Source organism: Panthera tigris, chromosome F2, assembly GCF_018350195.1.
Source record: "Panthera tigris isolate Pti1 chromosome F2, P.tigris_Pti1_mat1.1, whole genome shotgun sequence".
In the NCBI taxonomy this organism is placed as follows: Eukaryota; Metazoa; Chordata; class Mammalia; order Carnivora; family Felidae; genus Panthera; species Panthera tigris.
The window spans coordinates 69,571,649-69,587,435 of record NC_056676.1 but is presented as its reverse complement, the minus strand read 5'-3'; the positions used below and the strand labels follow the sequence as shown (position 1 = coordinate 69,587,435).

General features: G+C 51.6%; 1 long non-coding RNA gene across 4 annotated transcripts in view; it reads right to left on the bottom strand.

Annotated features, from left to right (window-relative positions):
• The window catches only part of LOC102951043, a 274,243-nt gene extending 258,728 nt beyond the window's left edge, over positions 1 to 15,515 (bottom strand). For 3 of the 4 annotated variants that reach the window (XR_006213223.1, XR_006213225.1, XR_001509678.2), the window contains exon 1: positions 14,105 to 14,284. This is a non-coding gene — a long non-coding RNA (uncharacterized LOC102951043). Of the gene's footprint in view, positions 1 to 14,104; positions 14,285 to 15,388 lie in introns of those variants that run through there. The other variant, XR_006213224.1, reaches the window with a different exon arrangement.
• Positions 15,516 to 15,787: the final 272 nt, after the last annotated feature.

Genomic DNA, 15,787 nt, shown 5'->3' with positions numbered 1-15,787 from the left:
AAAGCACAAAGTCTCTCATTCAGTCCTCATAACACAGTCTCTAGTAGGTGCTATCTACTTTCTAAATTCACAGATGAGGAAACAGGCTCAAGAGAGTAACCCTCCCCAGGAGACGGAAGACTTCTGAAGTCAGAGGGAGGACCAAAACCTACAACGTATGAACTGGAGGCCCTCACTCTTACTCATCAAGCTGTGTAATGCTTTTCCCTGCTCCTCAAGCGTGTGAACAATTATCTATGGCTTTCTGTGGTCTCTGCCATCAAGTAACAGAACTATTTAAAATGCCAGGCAGAGGCCCTAGTAGTAAAAAGCCCAGGCTCTGGGCCTGACACAATAAACGAATGAATAAATCTTGCTGAAGAACCGGGTCCTTCTCCTGGAAGAGTGATCTGCCTGCTCTCCTCCCATAATTTGGGCCTGAAGGCTGGAATGTGAAGCGAGGTGTAGCACAGGAATTACATGGCTATTTATTCTTCAGGGAGGCATCCAGGGTGGGGTGGGGCCTCTCAGGAGCCCATTCTATTAGGCTCCAATCAGTTTATCTGGTTCTGAAAGGCTTATCCTGGCTGGGAGTCTGGAAGCCGTGGGCAATCATAAACACACACACACACACACACACACACACACACACACACCCCACCGCAGGAGGGGCCCTGCGTTCCTACATTCCATGCAGAAAGGCACTGGGAAATCTGGACAGGAAGAGGGGAAATCCCACCTGGACAGGTCAAGATCATCTGGCAAAGCACAGTGGTCCGGCAGGACTGTGAACCTGCCTGGGATCCTGAGCCCATCATAAAGGAGAAGTAACCATGAGTTTAATCATGAGTTAATCATACACTATCTCATTTCAACCTCAAAAGCATCTGGGCTTCTGCCCTCAGTTCACAGCTAAGGAAACTGAGACAGGGAAAAGTTAAGGCCATTGCACAGTGAACTAAGTAACAAAATGAGGCAAAGGCAGGAGGGAAACTGTGGCCATCTGCTTCCAGCACTGAGCTCTTAAGCACCACCCAAGAACCTTTCCTTTTAGCTTACCAATGAAGGTGAACTACTTGGCCAAAGAAATCCCTTCCAGTTTTGAGAGGCTATGATTCTGGGACAATCCGAAAGCAGCACTGGGTCCTAACACCCTAGACACACGCTCGGGCGCGCGTGACGAGGCATACAAGACCAGCAGCACTGTTTGTGTGGGGGAAACGACAAAACAACAAAACAAAACAAACAACTCACGTGCCCCCAGAGAACAAATAAAGAAACAGTCGTCTGTTCATATCATGGAAGAGATGACTACCACGGTGAGAAACAGACCACAACAGCGTGCATCGACGCGGCCCTACCATGGTGGTGTTCAGTGGCAAACTGAGCTACGCACGGCACGCAATTTCTGTAAAGCCCAGAAGGAAGGAAAGAACACAGTACAGTACTGAGGCATGTTCATGCATACAGTGAAAACAATTTTAAGCAAAGGTGTAATAAGCCCCCAAATCCAGGATGATGGTTCCCTCCAGCAGAAGCACTGAAGGCCAGGCACAGGGGAGACTCGAAAGAAGATGCACTTGCCCTCAGTTCACAGTGATCATTGGCCACATTCTGGTTCCTGAGCAAGCTGGAGGGGTCACAGGCGTCCGCGCACCATCGTGCCTCCCGACTGGCCTACCAATGCCACCCGCTTCTTTTCTGGACATCAATAGAGTATAACAGACTCACTGTTGAAGCCCCATGAAATGTGCTCGCCAGTTCTGTCACCACAAATGTTTGCCACCAAAAGCATTTGCTAGTCATTTATTCTGGCAACAGTAACGACTCCTGGACAGGCCTTTGATAGGTCGGAACGTCCGGTGTGGGTGCGCCGTGACCCCTGCTATGCCGTTGACTGCCCCATCAGCGAGTACCTTCCCTCACCCAATCTTTACCAGGTACCAGGGCGCTGGGCGCTGGGCATTGACTCACTCACTGGGACCCCACACAGAAAACACCCCCCACCCCACTGACTGGGGGATTCCAGACAGGTGCAGAGGTGGCCCATCAAACACCCTGAAACTCTTTTCTTGGGAACAGTGGGCAAGAGGGTATGTATCAGGTATGGAGGCCTGATTTATCAGCAAGAGGGTTTCCTCTCAACTCCCAGGTCCACTCTCCACCAGGAAAACTGGCAATCCAGGACAACAGACAGTACAAAACTCATTTCCTGTCTGCAGGGCTCACAGTCCTGCTGTCTGTTCCCCGCTCCTGTTTACATCGGGTTTAAGGAGCCAGAGTTGAGGTATGGGGCAGGCCTGATTCACTTCCTCCCCGCCTGCCCCTCCACCTGCCTCCTCAAGATGTGCCTGCTGGACGGGCAGGTCCCCAACCACCTCTGAGAGAAACTGTGAGTTCCCAGGGCCTCAGATGTGGTGCCTGGAAGGGAAGAGGCACGCCCTAAATCTGTTCATCTGAACTCAGTTTCCTCCTGTGTCACCTTTACAGAGGAAGAAACTCAGCACAGAGACGTGAGGGTCACGCAGCTATGTCGCGGCAGAGTCTGGGGAGACAGAGGCAGACATGAGGCCAGGGACATGAAGGAAGGGCCCGCCGGACGCTGTCACTTACTTTCGCCCACGCTAGGTGCACGGAGGCACTGACAGGTGTGACCCGGAGGGCAGATGGAGGCCGCACCCCTCGTTTCTTGTTCAGAAATCAGAGGGAGAGAGCGAGGAAGGACAAGGCTGAGCTGGACACCTGAGTGTTTCCTCTCTGCTGAGCTTCGTCGAAGTGCCCATCACGCCCCTCCCCCACCAAGTCCTAACTAGAACTGTTCTAATTTATAATTAGAACAGGTTTATGACACAGAAGAAGCAATTCCTGTAAGTCCTTAACCCGCAATTCACATCACCTAGGCCACTTCCACTCGTCCCTCTTCTCTCACAATCTCCATCCAGAGATTGCCTCACTTAGAACCAGAGACCTGGGGTCCTGATATCTAAACGATGCAGCCGAAGTCACAACTGTCCTGCCCTTTCGGAAAGTGCAGAAGAGGGGGATGGGAAAACAGGGGTGGGAATAAAGAGAAACTTCATCTAAGCAAGAGGATTCAGGTTTCTATTTCTTGGGTGTCTGAGTTCATGGGCCAGTCTCTGCGCTCTGCCCCGGGTTCCAATCTTTGAAGAGCTGTATGAACTTGGGAGAGTCAGCCAGGTCCTCCGAGCCTCAGTTTGTCCCATCTGGAAAATGGAGTTGACAGTGGTCCCTATCGCATAAGGAAGCACTGAGCAGCCCAGGGCTGATGCAGGTCACGTGCCTGCAACTGCATCCCTCACACAGAGGGCTCAGCTACTGTCAGTGACACATTACTATGACCACTACAGACCCTCGCCATCACCCAGAAGGACGATTAGTGTTCCCGTTCTGAGATCAGCCCTGTGAAGGCTAACCCATCTCTACCTACTCTGCTCCACCCCACCATCCCTGTCGATTACCCCTCTGACCTTAACCTAGCAGCCTTTCCCAACCGACCACCCGATCCCCGGAGACCCATCGAGTCACCTGTTCCCCGAAGCCTTGCCTTGTGGTCAGCTGCTTGGCTCCCCGGGCTCCAGCACCATCCAGTCCACATCCGAGAACCTCCAACTCACTCTGGTGCTGTCGGCACGTACAAAATCCCATGTACGTATCCCTGCACCGGACTCGGTGGGGAGGGTCTCAGAGGGATCCCCCAGCTCTTCTCACCCGCAGCGACGCAAGCCCAGGGCAGTGCCTGCACGTGAGACACGCACTGAACGCCGGGTGGTTGCATTTAGCTGTTCAAGTGCAATCTTCACGTGTACTAAGTTCGTATTTATCATTTACGTGAAATGACGTGGGGAAAGTTCTTAACACTGGCGCAACAGTCGGGGCTTGGTACCTACGCTATAGGATTTTCATACAGCAATTAGTAATACTAAGTTCCATGACGCTGCATCAGAACGACATTAATGCTACATTATCATGGCAGCGCTTCTGCTCTCGCTCTGTCTCCCTCAGAGGCAGGGGCTAGACCTCCCATGCTATAAACTCCATAGTTCCCCTAGGTTACTCCCCAGGGCCTCCGTGTGCAGGTCCGGGCCCACAGGAAGCTCCTGCGGCTGCCCACCACGTCCCTGTTGAGATTCTCCTGCGCGGTGCTCACAAAGACGAGATGGGAAACGCTGTCCCAAACGGGAGGAGGCTTTTCTCCCCATGGTAGCTGGTTGGTTGGCTTCTTGAACAACTTTGCTATGACAGCTCACTGTAAATGAAGAGAAATCTGAAAATCACGTGTGTTCCCCCTGGCAGAAATCAGCCGTCGCTAACCAACCGGGAGGGCAAAAGCCGGAGAGCTGCCTGGACACCACCCTCGTCACTGCTTAGTAACAGCCCACCGACACCGTGTGTTCCGATCCAGTGGGAGGCAAAAGGACTGGCTGCCTCAGGGGGAAAAAAAAAGAAAAAGCCAACATGTGTTGAGGGGGCAGAGAGGGAACAGGGACAGGAAAGGAGCAGTCTAGAATAGAAGAAGCAGCCCATCACAAAAGTATGTAAGGGTCTGAAGAAGCATTTCAGAATAACACGGGCAAACTGTTCTACAGGGAAAAGCGTTAACACCTTATCTTCAGGGAGGTGCTCGCCCCCGGTGCAGCATTAAGGATTTAAGCGGGGAACACCCCCGTGGCATGCCAGGTCCCGGCCAGGCTCCAGGGGCACAGAAAAGCATGTCCTGTCTGCTCCTGCAATGACAGAGCCACAGCAATGGATGCAAACTGTTGGCTCAGGGGCCACATCTGCCCCCACGTGTGTGTTTATTTTGGAGACAGAAAGGACTTCTGCCTGGAGAGCAGAGCTGGAAGGGTTCCAGGTGGGACTGAAGAGGTAGCCGGCGGCCTTCCAAATAAGCCGGGGCACTTGGACTTTATCCCACAGTGATAAGGACCTATGGAAGGTTTTGAACAGAGACAGGGATGAGATCAGAGTGCCATTTCAGAGAGATCGGTCCACATGTGGTGTCCTGGGCGAGGAGTCTCCAAAGAACACTCTAGCTAATACAGCTGAGAGTGCCCTCTTGTCGGATTGGCTTTTCCCATTTTTTTCAAAAGGTAAGAGAAAAAAACAAAAGGTCCTCTGTGTGGAAAGTCCCCTGTTATTTATGGGAGAGCAGCTGGAGCAGACAGAGGCCCTTTCCCGCATTCATACTGACAGGGTTTATTCCATAGCCCCACTTAAGTAATGATTCATCCAACCAGGGCTGGACGCAGCCTTGGGATCACTTCAGCCAATCTTCCCACTTAGAGACAAAGAGAGCTCCTAGCCTTGTGGTGCATTGCTTCGTATAAAACAGATTCGTGCATCTGGTCCATAAGAAAAATCCAGGCAAAGGCAAAGGCCAGACTGTCCCGGCCAGGTCTGTCCTCAGAGGACACGGCCAGTAGGGACCTGGGGCCCCACCTGCAGACTGTCTCTCCTGCCCCTTTACAGAGGCGCCTCCCCCCCCCCCCCCCCCCGCCGTGGGAGCACCTGGGGGGAGGAGTGTGGAGGCTGCCCCCCTGGCCGGAGCCTCCTGGGTCCTCCCCGCAACAAAGGCACTATCCCTTCCCTATCATCTCTCTGGACATTCCATACGTGCTTTCTCAATCAGAAAGGCATTCCCTGCATAGTTAGTCGTTAAAAAGGAAAAGCAAAGGGTTTTTAAACAAGCAAGAGGTGACCCAGGAAAGGGGAGATCACTGTTTCAGTAACTGTTGCACACGGACACGGTTTTGGAAGACGCCGTTCAGACGGTACGATAAGGTTTTTACATTTTATACCTGGAGGTTTCCCAACACTCTTGACCCTGGTTATGCAATATTCTCGCCTTGGGTCCCCCCGTTAAGACCAGACATCATCGACATCACGGCTCCAGAACTGCCTCCTGGGAACCCCCACCTCCCACAGCCTGTCCTCCTGCCCTCCTTCTGGCCAGAGCGAACTTTGCAGAGGGCAGACTAGATCCTGAAACTCAAAGACTGGAAAGTCTTTAATGCCTCCCCAGTTTTAGTCTGAGTACCTGCTGCGTCACAGGCCTGCAGTGAGCAGGGACTGAGCAGCCCAGCGAATGGGAGCCGTGGAGCTGGGCAAGAACCCAGCCCTCACCCACCCCAAACTCCAGGCTGAGTGTTGTCCGCCCTGTGGACACCTTGGGCACAGGGCACAGCACGGTTTCTCCAGTCAGAGGCAGCTGGTAGATATGGGGCTTGAACGATACTGAAGGTTAGGAATCACTGGATTCTTCCAGAAGATTGGCATCTGCAGATTCATTCCTAACAGTCACGTCTCATTCAGAGAAGCAGCCAGCTGGGAAAATGGAACGGGTTTCAGTCCCTTTCCCCACTACCCCTCCTAACTAACTCCTATTTGTGCTTTATGACTCAGCTTAGGGGTCACCTCCTCCAGGAAGCATTTTGCCTGTCTATAATCTTCTTTTAAAAAGCATTCAAAGTCAAGTTAAAGTACCTTTGACCCTCAGGGCCAGCCCATCCCCTCTCTCCTCCCAAGATGACAACAACAGTGAGTTCAATCTAAATCTTGCCGGCCCATTTTTCAGACACTCACATCCATCTCTAAGTATCCTCAAGTAACAGACAGCATGAGCTGTGAATTCCCAGCCTGGCAGGGCAGCGAGGCTGCGCCCGTTTCTGACTTGACTTCATGCTGTCAACCATCTCTCAGGGCGACCTCACGTGCTCGCGAGCAGAATCGGGGGACCCTGTGCCACACAGCCTCACCAAGACTTGAGTCAGACTTCCTATTCTGGGCGCATTTTAAACCATGAAAAATGTGGCCCCTCGAAACAACTCAAACACCCTCCAGCTGGAGGATGAACACTGAAACAGCGGCACATCCGTGGACAGACCGCTCCCGGGCCGTCTAAACCCGGGAGCCACTGGTTCCTGCAGCAACTCGGCCGAACCTCCCACGCCTCAGGCTACGAGAGAAGAACCAGACTCGGAGGCTCGGAGGGCAACACACTGTCTGATTCCGTTTATGCGAAAAGGGCAAAAGTGTCAGGTCAGAGAGGGAAGTATCAGTTGTCAGCGGCTGGGGGCGGGGGAGCAAACTGAAAGGGGCCGGAGGGGAGTCTGGGGGCCATGGAAATGGTCCGCTCCTCGACAGTGATGATTAAGCGACGGTGTTACCCAGCTGTGTGCGTGTTTACGTTGAAAACGCCTCGTGCTGTGCCCCAAAGCAGAGGACATCTGCCGGACAGACACCAGACCTCAATCAGCTCGATCCCGCCTTGGCCAGTGAGATTCAGACTCTTTCCACGTGCCCTGCTGACTTTGCTTTCTTCTTTTGAGAAGCACCGCTTCCTGTCTTTTTCCTACTTTGCTATGAGGTCGGTTGGCTTTCTGTTGCTGACTTTGGGGAACCCTTTATCCTCATTATTATAGCTTTTTGTGCTTAGATGTGCTTTCTCCTTTAATATCTGGTCACAGGTATCAATCTTTCCCTTTCCGTGTGTGCTTTGCTCCTTCTCTGGTGATCTCCCAGCCAACTCTCTGTGTCTCACTGCAATGCAGGATTTCAACACTGACCCTTTCATCCCAAATAAACTATCTTCTCGCATTATTCTATTCATATTCTCTCACATTCCTTATAATAATGGGGTTTTTTGTGGACGCATTGTGACTCCCCCATTACATAGTAGGCTCCCTGAGAACAGGTACCATATCTGTTGATCACTACTGAATGCCCAAAGCCTAGAACAATGCTCAGCACCCAATGGGCATTCCACAAATAGTGGCTGAATAAATAAAAGTAAAGAAAAAAAAACGAATGCAAGTGTATGTGCTGCATGCAAACATGCGGGCAGGTAATACAAATGATACATGAATATTAATGACATTCCAAGGCATCATTGACATCAACAAACATCACACCTCTCGCCAGGAAGCAGCAACTTGGCTTCAGGGCCAATCTCATGAGCGCCAATAGTTACCTAACATTTTCAAAATATTGAGACGCTATGATGTATAAGCCTAAGACTGAGGATTTACAAAAAAAAAAAAAAAAAAAAAAAAAAAAGATTTAACTGAAGAATAGAAACCTTGATACTATATATAAAAAGTCTATTATGGAGCTGAACCTCCAAATAAGAAGAATGATTATTTGAGCGATGAAACAGCCACTGAGCAGAAATGTAATCTGTGCAATAAAAATAACACAGACAGGGCATACAAGGCAGTCAGGAATGCTTATTACCTGATGATAACCGGGACAAGTCGGGATGCAAACATGTACACCAGAAAGACAGCAGCAGCAATAAAGGCAAAACAGTGACTGTATTTCACTCAAGAAATTATGTTTAACTTTTCTCGACCTTTTCCCAAGGTTTCCCGGGATAAGCTCCCATCTCTTTCCCATAAGGAAAGCTACATTTCCCGTCACAGTTCTGTCTGCCAAGGGACTGGAATCCTCCACTCAGGGACCTCCTTCCTGAAACCCACCCCTCCATGTGCACTCGTCGTCTCTCTCTCTCTGTAAGTGTAAAATTTGGAAAAGTACTTCTTGGTTATAATCCTCGGAAAGTGCCCAGAGTTTGCAGGACCCACTTAAACCCACTTCTGCCTGGTCATTGAGGCTCTGGAGAGTCCCTCACCCGGCTGCCTCTTAGCAATCTGCCTCTCTCTCCCGCCCTGGGAGCTTCTTCAAGTCAGGGCTGGGTTCTCATTCACTGCAGCATCCCTGTGCCCGCACTCTCTCACTCACTCGTTTCCCTGCGTGACTACTGCATCCCAGGCACTGTTCTAGAACCTCCCTATCCGACAGAAACAGAACGTGAGTCGCCTGCCCTTTCGCATTTTCTACCGGCCACATTTTTAAGAAGTTAAAAGAAACGGGTGAAATTGATCTTCATAATGTACTTAAGCCAATATATCCAAAGTATCATTTCAATATACGATCAACATTAAAGAATTCATTAATGGGATATTTTTACGGTCTTGATACGAAGTCTTTGAAAGTTTACACGTACATGACATCTCCATTCAGACCAGCTTCTTTCAAGTGCTCAGTGGCCACGTGAGGCTGCTGGCTACCCCACGGGACAGACGGTGCAGTTTCAGATGCTTGGGACTCAGCAGCGACCAGTGCAGAAGCCCGTTACTTGTAAAGCCGTGTCCACCGCTACCTGCCTGGACCAAGCGCCTGAGATACCTGCGTGTTCACCCCTGGAGCCCTGGCTTCTGGCTCTGATTTCGGCCCTTCTGTGCACCGCAGCCAGACCAACCGCTCCAAAAGCTAAGTCACGTCCAATCCGTTTGCATCTAAAACCCTTCAATGGCCCATTTTACCAAGGCAAGCACAAGGCGACAGATGTTAACCAGACTGGTTGTGGTGCATGTCACGATACACACAAGGCACGGAATGAACAGGATGACACCAGAGCCAAAGGTAACGGGATAGGTCAATTACACCTCGATTAAAAAGAAGAAAAAGACCACGCCTTCTGAGAGGCCTGCGGACCGCTCCCCGCCTGGCTCCCCCTTCCGCCTCTGTCCCCCTGGCTCACCCTACTCCAGTTCATTCTTCTTGGTGCTCCTTCATCTCACAGGCTCCCCGATGCCCTCGCCCTCTACGCGGGCTCTCCCCGGGACCCGTAACACCCTCCTCTAGACGAGCCTCCTTCACCTCCTCCAAGGCTGCTCCAGTGTCTGCTTCTTGATGGAGCACGCGTGCCCTGACCAGGCAGGTCAACACCGCAGCCCAGCTCAGCCCTCCAGACCCTCACCTGCTCTACTTTGCTCCCGGAGGACACGTTACCATCCACGACGCTATTAATGTCCTTATTTATTACGTCTACTGCTTCTTATCTGCCTCTCCTAGCTATAACGCAAGCACCACATGGACAGAAATCCCTTTCTATTGTTCCTTTACGCGTCTCCACCATCTGGAACAGTGCATGGCACAGAGCAGGCACACGCTACATATTTGCGGAATTAAAGACAAGGAATGAAGGCGTTGTAAGCCCTCAGCCTTACAGAATTTACAATTTAGTGAGAGAAGACAGATATACAGTATATCGGGTAATAAGTATTGTCCTAGTTTGTGCGGGCTGAATACTATAGACTGAGCAGTTCAAACGATAGAAATTTCCTTTCTCATAGTTCTGGAAGCCAGATCATGATTCTGGCAAAACTGGCTTCTGGGGAGAGCTCTTTTCCTGGCTTATAAATTCACTTTCTTTCTATGTCCTCACGCAGAGAGAGGAAGAAAGCTGGCTGGGATATCTTCTTACAAAGGTTCTAACCCCATCGTGAGGACCCTGCCCTAAAGTCCTCATCTATCCCTAATTGCCTCTCAAAGGCCCCACCTCCAAATACCATCACGTCGGGGGTTGGAATTTCAACTCAGGAATTTTGGAAGGACACAAACATTCAGTCCATAACAAGCACCATGGAGGAAAATCTCAGGAGGGGAAATGGGAGAGTATAAATATAGCAACTACCACTTACATAGTAACTACCGCATGCCAGGCCTCGTGCAAAACACCTTCCGCCTGACAGGACAGTGGGGCCAGGGCCACTTTGCACTGCAGCGGGCGCAATTTTTGCCTCCCCTGTCTCCCCGTGTTCCACATCTCCCCCTGGGGACCACCCTGCCCCCACTGTGTGGTCTGGACTAGAAAGGAAGCTATAGGAGGGCAGGGATATTTGTCTCCCGCAGCTGGAACAGAACCACAGCAATTCCTCAGGAGATGAATGAACGGATCAATCGATCATGAGCAGAGTAACAAAGTTACCAGGAAAAGGGACACCTAAAGAATAATAAATAACAACAACTGCTCTTATGTCTTCTTCAAGAGCTTACTTCCTCTGTGCTAAGTGCTCTGCACCATCCCTGGGAGGGAAAACCCATTCTCCCTGCAGAGCAGCAGAGACAAGTAACCTGCAAAGACAGGCTCACTGGTGCGGGGCACCCCCCCATCCCTGTCCTTTCTGAGACCTGCTTCTGCAGATTCCCTGATCTCTTATCTCTTTCTTGCTCCTAACAGCCAGCGTTTCTCTCAGATGCTTGCAAAGACCTCTAATGAAGTCACTGCCATCTCATCATCTGTGTAACCAGAATGTTCCCTTTACACATTAAAATGTATTCAGAAACCACTACTCCAGGCAGCCACAGGAAGTAATGAAACCCATTAATTGTAGCAGTAATATTAGCGAACTTTTACTGAAGGTTTACTATGAGCCCAGACATTCTGCTGGATACCTGCTGTCCATCCCCTACTCCTTCCTCCGCACAGCAGCCCGTGAAGCTGGTATTTTATCGTCCCAATTTTACAGATGAGGAAACTGAGGCTTACAGAGGTGAAGCACCTTGCCCCAAAGTAACCCTGGTCTGCACAAGCCCTTGTATGTCCCCAGATGCCTTCTGCTGCTGCTTGGTTTCCTTCTCTGCCCTCAGTGTCCATTCCCTTGGGGCAAACCCTTCACTTCCCACCATGTGGGGCTGTTTCATAGCTAAGACAGCGACTGCAGACTGGGGGCTGCTTGTTTCCTTGAAAACAAAGCAGTTCTTTTTTTTTTTTTTTTACTTAAGTTTATTTATTTATTTTGAGAGAGAGAGAGAATGAGAGAATATCAAGCAGGCTCTGCACTGTCAGCCAGGAGCCTGATGCGGGGCTCAAACTCAAGAACTGTGACACCATGACCTGAGCCGAAATCTAGAGACGCTCAACCGACTGAGCCATCCAGGCGCCCCTGAAAACAGAGCAGTTCTTGACAGTCACCTGACTCAACTAAGTACCAGGGCTGTGGCAGCCACCAGACAGGTGAAGAACACCACCGGCCCCACTCACTCCACCCTCCACTCTCAAGCTGCTCAGGGTCAACAAGGGAAAAAGAGGCAGGTAAACAAGGAATCCTGGGGCTCAGACTACCCACCAGACACCAGCAAAACACCACCCTATACCTTCACCATGCCCCCACTTCCCCCCCCCCCAAAAAAGGAAGAGAAAATAAAGGAAAGGCAATTCAGAATCCGGCCGTTAAAAAATTGGCCGAGACAATTTCGGCCTCGTGAATGGAAGTCCTGCGTTTCGTGACCCACGCTGTTATTGTTTCTACCCACCACAGTCTCTATATGGGGAGGTTCAGGGACTACAAGAGCTACACACACTCAGGGTAACGGCAGGGACCCTGAACAGTTGCGGGGAGTGTGAGGGAGGGGAAGATGGGATCACTGGCCAGAAGAACCCTATCTCCCATCTGCTGTGGATGTTGATCGTAATTGAACGCTGGTCACAAAGCCAGGCAGGGTGCCTGGATGTGGCACTTTGCAAATGCTCATGGATTCTGCACCATGTCTCAGGCTCCTGCCTGGACCCCAGAGGCTTTGTTCCCCAGACCCTGGGGCCAGAGCCTTCCAGACACTAAAGGCCGTACTGGCTCCTTGGCTGCACTATAAGCAGCCTGCTCCCCCAGAGCGAAAGAGGCAGGCAGCCAGAGGAAGGGGTGTCTTTGGGTAAGATGTTGGGGTTTCTATCCTGCCTATGTCCTTCTGCTCCAGGCCAACAAGCATCTTTTGCTTGTTTTTTATTTCACTGCCCCCTAACTTCCGGGAGCTGGCCCTGGGCCAAATCCTGATGGCTCCATTGTGCCCCAGCTGTGTGACCAGAGGAGCTCTTTTCAAACTTCTCTGAGCTGTGGGTTCTTCATCTGCAAAATAACGGCAATAATAATAATAATCCTATTTTATATGATTACTGGGAGATTAAAGGAGATAATATATTTATAGCATTTAGAACTGAGGCTGGCCCACAATAAGAACCCCATCACGGCTAGACATTTTATTATAATTGCCTGGTGAGGTTGTAAGGGGCATAGAATGCAAAGAACATGCTTGACATGATATACAGTTTCCTGTTATTACAGGAACTACTATCATTGTTATTATTACTCCTGCTATTAATTCCTTAGATTACTTGGAAAAACATGAGAGACAGAAGAGGCAGTTATCAGAGGACCATCTGAGCAATATTCTCCAGGAAGGCCCAGAATTTTTGAGGTTTACTAGGCAGGGAGAGTGTAGAAGTGCCTGTCAATGGGACTCATCAACGGTCAAAATGACTCCAGATTGTTGCACTGTTCCCACCTTGGAGCAGGGTCCCCCTACAGACACGGGATATATAAACAAGGGAGTCCTGGTCTCTTAAAGAAATCACAAACCAGCGTCAGGAGAGAAAGAAAAATAACGAAAACAAGAACAAAAGCAAAAACAAGGAGAGTGATGTGTCTACAGCCACCTATGAAAGGGAATACAAAATAAAAAGGCCAAGTACCCAGGAGAGCATCTGACCTCGAGCAAGCACACTTAGGTACAGCCTTTGGCAAGACCCAGGGCCACCTCGACAAACAATATGGACCAGCAACTATCCAAGGTGCTCGGCTTCCTCAGGAAAGGGATGGCTTACCGTTGGTCTGACTAAATTCAGGGACACAAACGCAAAGATGAAGTAGGGGACGACTTACTTATCACCCGGGAGACTCTTTAGCTGAGCTGTGAGAGAAATGTCCATCTCAGGCAGTCAGAAGGCTCCAAACCCAGCCAGCCTGCCTGCCAGCCATTCCAGAAAAAAACACCCAAAACACAAGGGATTGACTGGATGTGGACAGTGAGAATTCACCCGAGTTTTTGACCAGCGATCAGAGACCAGTTGGGGGGGGGGGGTCAGATATTTTAGAACTGAGAAAAAGAACTCCCTCTTTCCAACCCCAAAAAAGCTCCAGCCACGGACAGAAAGCACACACCAGACAGCATGGGGGAGAGGGGGAGGGGAGAGGGAGGAAGAGAGAGGAAAATCGGAAAAAAGAGGCTGATTTCGTCTACTTTTCAAGAGAAGCCTGGTTTATGCAACATTCTGCACTCAAAAGTAGGTAAAGCAACGACAACAGTAAAAAGCACCCTTAACCAGGCACGACAACAATGTGACCACATACTAAATCCCCTCTAGGAGTTCGGTGGGCACAGCATTACGGTCAGCACCAGGCCCACCCAACCTTCCCATCACCGGACCCACACACAGAACTCCAGGCGGGCTGTCTGCCACCGGCCGAGACCATGAGGCAGTCCTCACCTCTAAGACGCGACTCCCTTCCAACAGCAGAGACCAGGCCACGAGGCTCTGCCCAGCCAGGGATTCTGTTTGTCCGTCTGCTGCTTCCAGGAAGGTTTCTCTCCTAATAAATCTTTCAGGAAGTTCCCACTCAGGGTTCAGAAGATCCATACAACCACCTTCTCCACCAGTTAGGGTTTTAGAAAGATTGGCTGTGACCACAGGACTGTGTCAAGTGAACAAGCCTCAACTTGTCAACGCCAGTATGCAAAATAGGTCTGCAACATCCTATGACTAACAGCAGAGCAGATACAGTCCCCACATCCTCAAGGCTCCCGCCCCCCCAGCACACACACAAACCCACGTTTCTCCAGGGCTTGCTTGCTCCAGCAGCAAAACAGCTCCGGGAGCCAGGACTCAGGGTGGTGGAGTGGGCCGCTGGGGGTTGCCAGGCTCTCTTTGGAAAACCTGAGGCCAGAAAGGAAAACCAAAACTTCACCCTCTTCTCCCTAAACGCCCTCACAAGAGATTTCCTCTCTTCTCTCATCTTCTAGAAGGGCCAGGGGTCAGGGGCTCCAGCGAACAGAAGAATATTCCACGCTTACAGAGCATCAGGAAAATTCACAGTGTATCCGGGCACCGGACTCTTGCAGCCTCATGGCTGCCCTTCCTGAAAGTCAATACCCACCCCCAACACTGGCGAAAATAAGAGCGCGTGAGTCTGGGGAGGGTAAACACAATTAAACCAACAAGCCATCCGAAAAGAATGACCATGATAAGGCTGTGGGGCCACCCAACAAATCTGTAAAGGCGAGGCAAACGCAGAGAAAGTTTCAAAAAGCAGTTTCGAAAATCATCTGGGGGGGGGTGGGGGGGGGGGGGGAGGAGGATGGTCAAGGATGGAGGGAGCATCCTATGGTTCACAGATCTCTCGTTTCTCAAAAGGGGCCTGCAAACCACATCTGCGACCCCAAATCAGTACTGATTGGAGGAGGTCTATTCTTAGGTGTTAGGTAACAATACACCTCCCATCAAGTGCACAAAACCGGAATTCTTTCTATGCATGCCTGGGCCATCTGATGTCTCCCCCTGCACCCACCCCTCCCACCACCACCCCCCCCCACCAACGCCCAAAACTCACCGCCACTCTGAGTCTGGTGATGAGGAAAGTACACGGTTAACAAGCACACACGGGAATCCGAAAGCCCCTTCCCTCCGTCCAACTAACTACTCATTGCGCATCCCAACCCGCCAGGCCAAGGCTTTCGAGTTCCCAGAAACGCAGAGGGCAAAATTCTAACTTACTGGAAGGTGGATCCCGCCGCGTCTCGGCAGGTCGCCGGCGCTGCCAACATCCTCTCGGCGTGGAAATCCGCTCGGGGGGCCCGGGGGGTGCCGGGGCCCGTCCCCGCGCGCGGCCCCTCGCCGCCCGTCCGGGTCCAGGCCGCCCCGAGCCCGCCCGGCCCGCGGGCCCATGTGCTCGGCGGCCGCACGCGCTCTGCCCGCTGGAGCGCGGGGCTGGCGGGCGGCCCGTGACGTCACGGCGGCTCGCGCTCGGGCCGCGGGGGAGGGGGAAGCGCGCGCCGCCCGGCCGGCCGCGTGCGTCCTCGGGCCCCGCGCGCCCCGCGCGCCCCGGCCCCGGCTCCCCGCCGCCCCGCGCGCCCCCACCCCCTGCCCGCCGCCGGGGCAGCGCGGGACGCGGAG